Here is a 7,135-nt window from a genome sequence, read left to right as displayed (position 1 = left end):
AGATTCCACCCAGCAATACTAAATGAGGATTAAAGAACATGGCTTTTCTGTGATACACAAGATTCAAACTGACACATATGTATATATCTCATTTTGTTTATCCATTCCTCTGTTGATGGCCATTCAGATTATTTCCATTTTGGCAACTGTGAGTAATGCCACTGTAACTGAGAAATGAGAATTTATGGAACGATTTTGATTAATGAATCATTGTCGTTTCTGTTTTCTGGGATATTGGAGTAGACAGAGGGGAATACCTGAAATCCCTAAACTATAATTCAGCCTTCCTGAGACCCACAATGATTGTAAAAGCCCTTATCTTGTGACTTAGTGACTCTAAGAGCCATTACTCACTTAATCTGGTCATTTTCTTGTAGGGCAAAGGCCCCAAAGCTAATGAAGAATTTGAAGTCAGCTATTAACTAGCTTCAGCTCTGTGCATTTGTAAATTGTATCAGCTAAACTTTAGATTCAGCTATTGAAAGATAACTTGTCTCCCTTCCTTTTGGCTCACACTTTTAATATTGAAGTGATAGCTCTGTATCCCCTCGTTTCAAATTATGTTTTCCTATTGAAATGATAATGATAACACTGTTCCCTTTTCTGCTTTGAGCTTGCTATTTGAAATGACCTCATCTCCCCTTGCTAAAATCCTTAAAAACCGTGGACCTCCTAAACTCGAGGAGACAGATTTTGGGCTACTAGGCCATGGGCTCTCCACTACATGCCTAATAGTAAGCTCTTTCTCTCTTTGAAACCCAGGTGTCTCAGGTATTGGCTATTGAGTGTGCTGGGCAAAAGAATCCATGACCATTGTCTGGTAACACTGCTATGAGTATTGCTGTTCAAGTGTCTGTTCACATCCCTGCTTTTAGATCTTCTGGGTACATACTAAGTAACAGGGTTACCGAGTTGTAAGACAACTTTATAATTTAGTTTTCTGAGGAACCACCAAACCACCTTCCACAGCAACTGAACCATTTTACATTCCCACTGGAAGTGATTGTGTTCCATTTTCTCCACATACTCTCCAACACTTGTAGTTTTCTGTTTATTTAATAGCAGCTATTCTAATGTGTGTGATGTGATATCTCTTTGTGGTTTGATTTGTATTTCCCCAGTAGTTGTCATTTTCAAATAGTTTGCAAATATTTCCAAATATTTTTTCCCATTGAGTTGGCTGCCTTTTCAACCTTTTGAAAAAGTCCTTTGAAGCACAGAAGTATTCAGTTTTGAGGAGGTCCCATTTACCTATTTTTTCTTTCATTGCTTGTCATATCTCCTATCACTAGGTCTTGAAGATGCTCCCCATGTATTTTCTTCTCAGAATTTCATCACATTTGTTCTTATATTTAGGTCTTTGCTCCAACTTGAGTCAAGTCTTAGCTATCCAGTTCTCCTGATACCATTTATTGGAGAGCTATTCTGTCTCAGTTGAGTGGATTTGGGGGCCTTGTTAAAAATTAATTAACCATCTTTCCTTTGATTATGCATGGCACAGAGGGTCAGGGTGGTGGCTATGGAAGCTGCAGTGACATGGACAGCATGAAGCCTGAATAATTGTAGTGATTATTTATTCAAGTTACTTCTGATTGGTGACTCTGGGGTTGGAAAGTCTTGCCTCCTTCTTAGGTTTGCAGATGATACATGCACTGAAAGCTACATCAGCTCAATTGGTGTAGATTTCAAATAAAAACTATGGAGTAAGATGGAAAAACAATCAAGCTTCAAATATGGGACACAGCAGCCAAGAAAGATTTCAAACAGTCACCTCTAGTTATTACTGAGAAGACCATGGCATCATAATTGTGTATGATATGACAGATCAGGAGTCCTTCAATAATGTTAAATAGCGGCTGCAGGAGGATTGTTATGCCAGTGAAAATGTCAACAAGTTGTTGGTAGGGAAAAAAATGTCACTTGGCCACAAAGAAAGTAGTAGACTACACAACAGCAAAATAATTTGCTGGTTCCCTTGAAATTCCGTTTTTTAGAAACCAGTGCTAAGAATGCAACAAATGTAGAATGGTCTTTCATGATAATGGCAGCTGACATTAAAAAGCAAATGGGCTCCAGAGCAACAGCTGGTGGTGCAGAGAAGTCCAATGTTAAAATCCAGAGCACTCTGGTCAAGCAGTTAGATGGAGGTTGCTACTAAAATTTGCCTCCATCCATTTCTTACAGCAATGAATTTGCCATCTGAACCCATATGAAGAAACAAAATTGCCTGAACTGTACTCTATGTAGCTGCACTACAAAAGATTATTACCATCTCCACAAAGGTCAGGGATTGTAAATGGTCAATACTGACTTTTTAAAAAATTTCATTGACTCAAGACACCTAACTTAATTTTCAGAACTGTCTTAAACCTTTGTGTGTCGGTTTATAAAATAAGGTATGTAATCCTTGTTGCTTTCCTGATCCCAGACGATTCCCCATGGATGGTGTCATGGTAAGGTTCATATGTCAACTTGTCCAGGTGGTGGTGCCTGGCCATCTGGTTGGGAAAGCACTGGCCTGTCTGTTGCTATGAGGACATTTCATGAACTTGAATCATGATTACATTGGCTGCATTCACAGCTGATTGCATTTGTAATCAACTAAGGAAAATGTCTTCTGCAATGAGTGATGCTTAATCTAATCACCAAAGGTTTTTAATGAGAATTCAGAAGAGACAGTCACTCTTCCTGCTTCAGCCAGCAAGCCTCCCCTGTGGAGTTCATCCAGACCCTTCATCAGAATTGCCAGCTTCACAGTCTGCCCTACAGATTTTGGACTCTTCCATTCCCACAGTTGTTCAGCCAGTCTGTCTTGAGAGTTCATTGAGGAACTTCATTGGAGTTGCCAGCTTACAGCCTGCCCTGCAGACCTTGGACCCTTAAATTCCCACAGTTGCCCAGCCAGCTTCACCTGAGAGTTCATTGAGGACCTTCATTGGAGTTACCAGCTTGTGGCCTGCCCTACAGACCTTGGACTCTATATTCCCACAGTTACATGAGAAACTTTTATAAATTTTATATCTATATCTATATCTATATCTATATCTATATCTATATCTATATCTATATCTATATCTATATCTATATCTATATCTATATCTATATCTATATCTATATCTATATCTCTTCCTCTAGAGAACCCTAGCTAATACAGATGGTTAGAAAAAATATATATATATATATATATTTTATACGTGGGCAGGCACCAGGAACTGAACCCGTGTCCACTGCCACTGAGCCACTGTTTCCCACCCTAGAATGTATTTTGTTTTGATGTTTATACTGGCATGTCTGTCACTTTCCACACATAAAGTTTACCGTGATGTTATATGTAAGATCTGATTTGCTAGTTCTTCCTTGTATAGTTACAAATAGAAAGAATACATTATCTAATTAATACTTTCTTCATACTCTGCTTATAATTTGTAGCTGCAGAATATTATAATTTGTTGCACACTATGTAACAAAACAACAAAGATATGTTTAATAAATATTGTAGTTATTGGAAGTAATATAAAAAAATCAATTGACTTGGATCCAAGGGTCTATTTCTGAACTCTCAATTTTATTCCATTGATGAATATATTTATCTTTATGCCAGTAGCATAATGTTTTTAAAAATGCTTTTATTGATAAATCATAACATACAAACAAACAAACGTCTTAACATACAAACATTCCATAAATGGTGTACAATCAGTGGCTCACAATATCATCACATAGCTATTTATTCATCACTATGATCATTTTTTAGAACATTGACATCACTCTGAAAGAGAAACAAAAAATAAAAAGGAAAAAACCCAAATAAATACCATAGACCTTACCCCTTCCTCTCATTGACCACCAGCATTTGCATCTACCCCTTTATTTTAACCTTTGTCCCCCTTTTATGTTTACTTTTATCCATATTTTTTACTCATCTGTCTATACCCTAGACAAAAGGAGCATCAGACACAGGGTTTTCACAATCACACAGTCAAACTGTAAAAGCTATATCATCATACGATCATCTTCAAGAAACAAGGCTACTGGAACACAGCTCTACAGTTTCAGGTACTTCACTCAAGCTATTCCAAATACAACATAAACTAAATAGGGATCTCTATATAATGCATAAGAATAACCTCCAGGATAAACTCTTGACTCTGAAATCTCTCAGTCACTGACTATTTTTTCTCATTCCTCTCTTCCCCCTTTAGGTCAAGAAGTTTTTCTCAGTCCCTTGATGATGGGCCCCAGCTCATCCCAGGCCTTCTGTCCCATGTTGCTAGTGAGATTTACTCCCCTGGGATTCCTGGCCCATGTAAGGGGAGAGGGCAGTGAGTTCACTTGCCATGTAGGCTTAGAGAGAGATGCCACATCTGAGAAACAAAAGGAGTTCTCTGGGGGTGACTCTTAGGGCTAATTTTAAGTAGGTTTAGTCTATTCTTTGCAGGTATAAGTTTCATAGGGGCAAACACCAAGATCAAGGGCTCAGACTATTGTTTTTTTAAATATTTTATTATAAGAAGCAAACATTCTTGACATATGAACATTCTTGACATAGTTACAATCAATTGCTCACAATCTCATCGGATAGTTGTATATTCATCATCATGATCATCTTTTTTGAACATTTGCATTTCTCCAGCAAAATAAAGAAAAAAGAAAAAAGAAACAACTCATACATGCCATATTCCTTACCCCTTCCTCTCATTGACCACTACTATTTCAATCTACCCAATTTACTTTAACCTTTGTTCCCTTTATTATTTATTTCATTTCCATATTTTTTATTCATCTGTCCATACCGTAGATAAAAGGAGCACAGACATAAGGCTTTCATAATCACATAGTCACATTGCAAAAGCTATATCATTATACAATCATTTTCAAGAAACATGACTACTGGAACACAGCTCTACAGTTTCAGGTGCCTCCCTTTAGCCACTCTAATATACCATAAACCTAAAAGAGGGTATCTATATAATTCATAAGAATAATCTTGAGACTCTGTTAGAAATCTCTCAGCCACTGACACTTTTATTTGTCTCATTTCTCTCTTTCCCTTTTTGGCCAAGAAGGTCTTCTCAATCCCTTGATGCCAAGTCCCAGCTCATTCCAGGATTTCTGTCCCATGTTGCCAGGGAGGTTTACACCCCTGGGAGTCATGTCCCATGTAGAAGGGTGAGGGCAGTGAGTTATCTATCTTGCCATGTCAGCTCAGAGAGAGAGGCCACATCTGAGCCACAAAAGAGGTTCTCTGGGGGTGACTCTTAGGCCTAATTTTAAGTAGGTTTAGCCTATTCTTTGTGGGGATAAGTTTCATAGGTGCAACCCCCAAGATTAAGGGCTCAGCCTATTGGTTGGTTGTCCCCACTGTTGTAAGAATATCAGGAATTCTTTAAACGGGGAAGTTGAATTTTCCCCCCTTTCTCCCCATTCCCCCAAGAGGACTTTGCAAATGCTTATTTATTCACTGTTCAAGTCACTCTGGGATTTATCAGGGCATCTGACTAAGCTGGACAAACCAACAAAATCTCACCCCCCCCCCCATTCAAAATTCCATGTACTTATGATGTTCAACTAAACTGACCATACAAGTTAAATTAGGAAATGCACTACCAAAAATATAAATTTTACACAAAACGAACATCTCTCACTTTGGTTTCACACAGAAGTTGAAGTTTTAAAATATGGATATCATTTTTTATCCTGTATTTTGATTTACCTTAGTCCTATCCAGTTCAGCTTCATTCATATCTCTACTCAAAGTCAGAGCCCTTTTTCAACTTTTTAAATAGTTCCTGTATGGTGTACTGCTGACTTTCATAGCTTCAGAGCTAATTCTGAGTTTTAAGTGACACCTAAACACCCGAAGTTTCTCGGAATGACCAGGTTATAAGCAAACAGCTCAGTATCTCAGAATTTAGAAATAACAGTTACAACTCCTGAATATATGAGACTGCTGTAAGAACTTACAATCTAGGTCTCTTTACATTAGGCCCCAACATGATAACCCATGCTCTCGACTCAGTTCACTGAATTTTTATATTACAGTTAGTCCATAGCAGTGAGTCATGATAATTTTTGTCTTTTTGTTTAGGACATTTCATTCAACACATGGTCCTTAATATTTATTCACCTAGTTGCATGCCTCACAACCTCATTCCTTTTTGCAGCCACTTAGTAGTTCATTGTGTGGATACACCATAGTTCCCCTTCCATTCCTCCATCGTTCTACCCTTAGCCGCCTGCATCCATTTTGGATTGCAAACACTACTGCCATAGACACCAGAGTGCAAAAGTCCATTCGTGTCCTTATACTCAATTCCTCCAGGTATTTAATGAGCCATGAGGTTTCAGGATCATATAGCAGCCCCATCCCTAACCACCTATGGAACCACCACCCTGTCCTCCAAGGGGATGCAATTCTCATTTTCTCTACCAACAGGGAATAGGTACATCTCTTTCCCTGCATTTTCTCTAGTACTTATTTTCCTCTGTTCCTTTTTTTTTTCATAGATATAAAATTTATTAAAGTTTCTCATGTAACTTGGGAATGTAGAGTCCAAGGTCTGTCGGGCAGGCCACAAGCTGGTAACTCAGATGGAGGTCCACAACGAACTCTCCAGAGGGGCTGGCTAGACACCTTGGGGATGGAAGAGTCCAAATCCATAGGGCAGGCTGTGAAGCTGGTAACTCCAATGAAGTGTCTGGATTAACTCCACAGGAGAGGCTTACTGGTTGAAGCAGGAAGAGCGATCGTCTCTTCTGAAACCTCCTTAAAAGCCCTCTGGTAATTAGATGAAGCATCACTCATTGCAGAAGACATTCCCCTTTCTTTTCCTTTTTAAATAGTTTTATTCACACATCATACAATCCAACCTCAGTGTACAGACATGCCTTTGACACCATAATCTATCTGAAGACATTTCCTTTTCTTCCACAAAGAATCCATAGCCCTTCCCCATGCCCCCCATGTGTTGACATTTACTGCCATACTGCCTTTGTTACTTTCAGTGGGAGAATATTGCAATGTTACTGTTGACTATAGACCCTAGCTTGCATTGATTGTACTTTTTTCCCATATGCCATCTATTTTCGACATCCTGCAATATTGGTATTCATTTGTTCTACCTCATGCAAGAGG

General features: G+C 38.5%; 1 pseudogene; it reads left to right on the top strand.

Annotated features, from left to right (window-relative positions):
* Positions 1–806: 806 nt before the first annotated feature.
* On the top strand, positions 807–2,158 carry LOC143676749 (ras-related protein Rab-1A pseudogene; annotated as a pseudogene).
* Positions 2,159–7,135: the final 4,977 nt, after the last annotated feature.

Source organism: Tamandua tetradactyla, chromosome 3 (assembly GCF_023851605.1).
Source record: "Tamandua tetradactyla isolate mTamTet1 chromosome 3, mTamTet1.pri, whole genome shotgun sequence".
Taxonomy (NCBI): domain Eukaryota; kingdom Metazoa; phylum Chordata; class Mammalia; order Pilosa; family Myrmecophagidae; genus Tamandua; species Tamandua tetradactyla.
The sequence above is the reverse complement of the archived record's forward strand: the minus strand, read 5'-3'. Positions and strand labels throughout refer to the sequence as shown.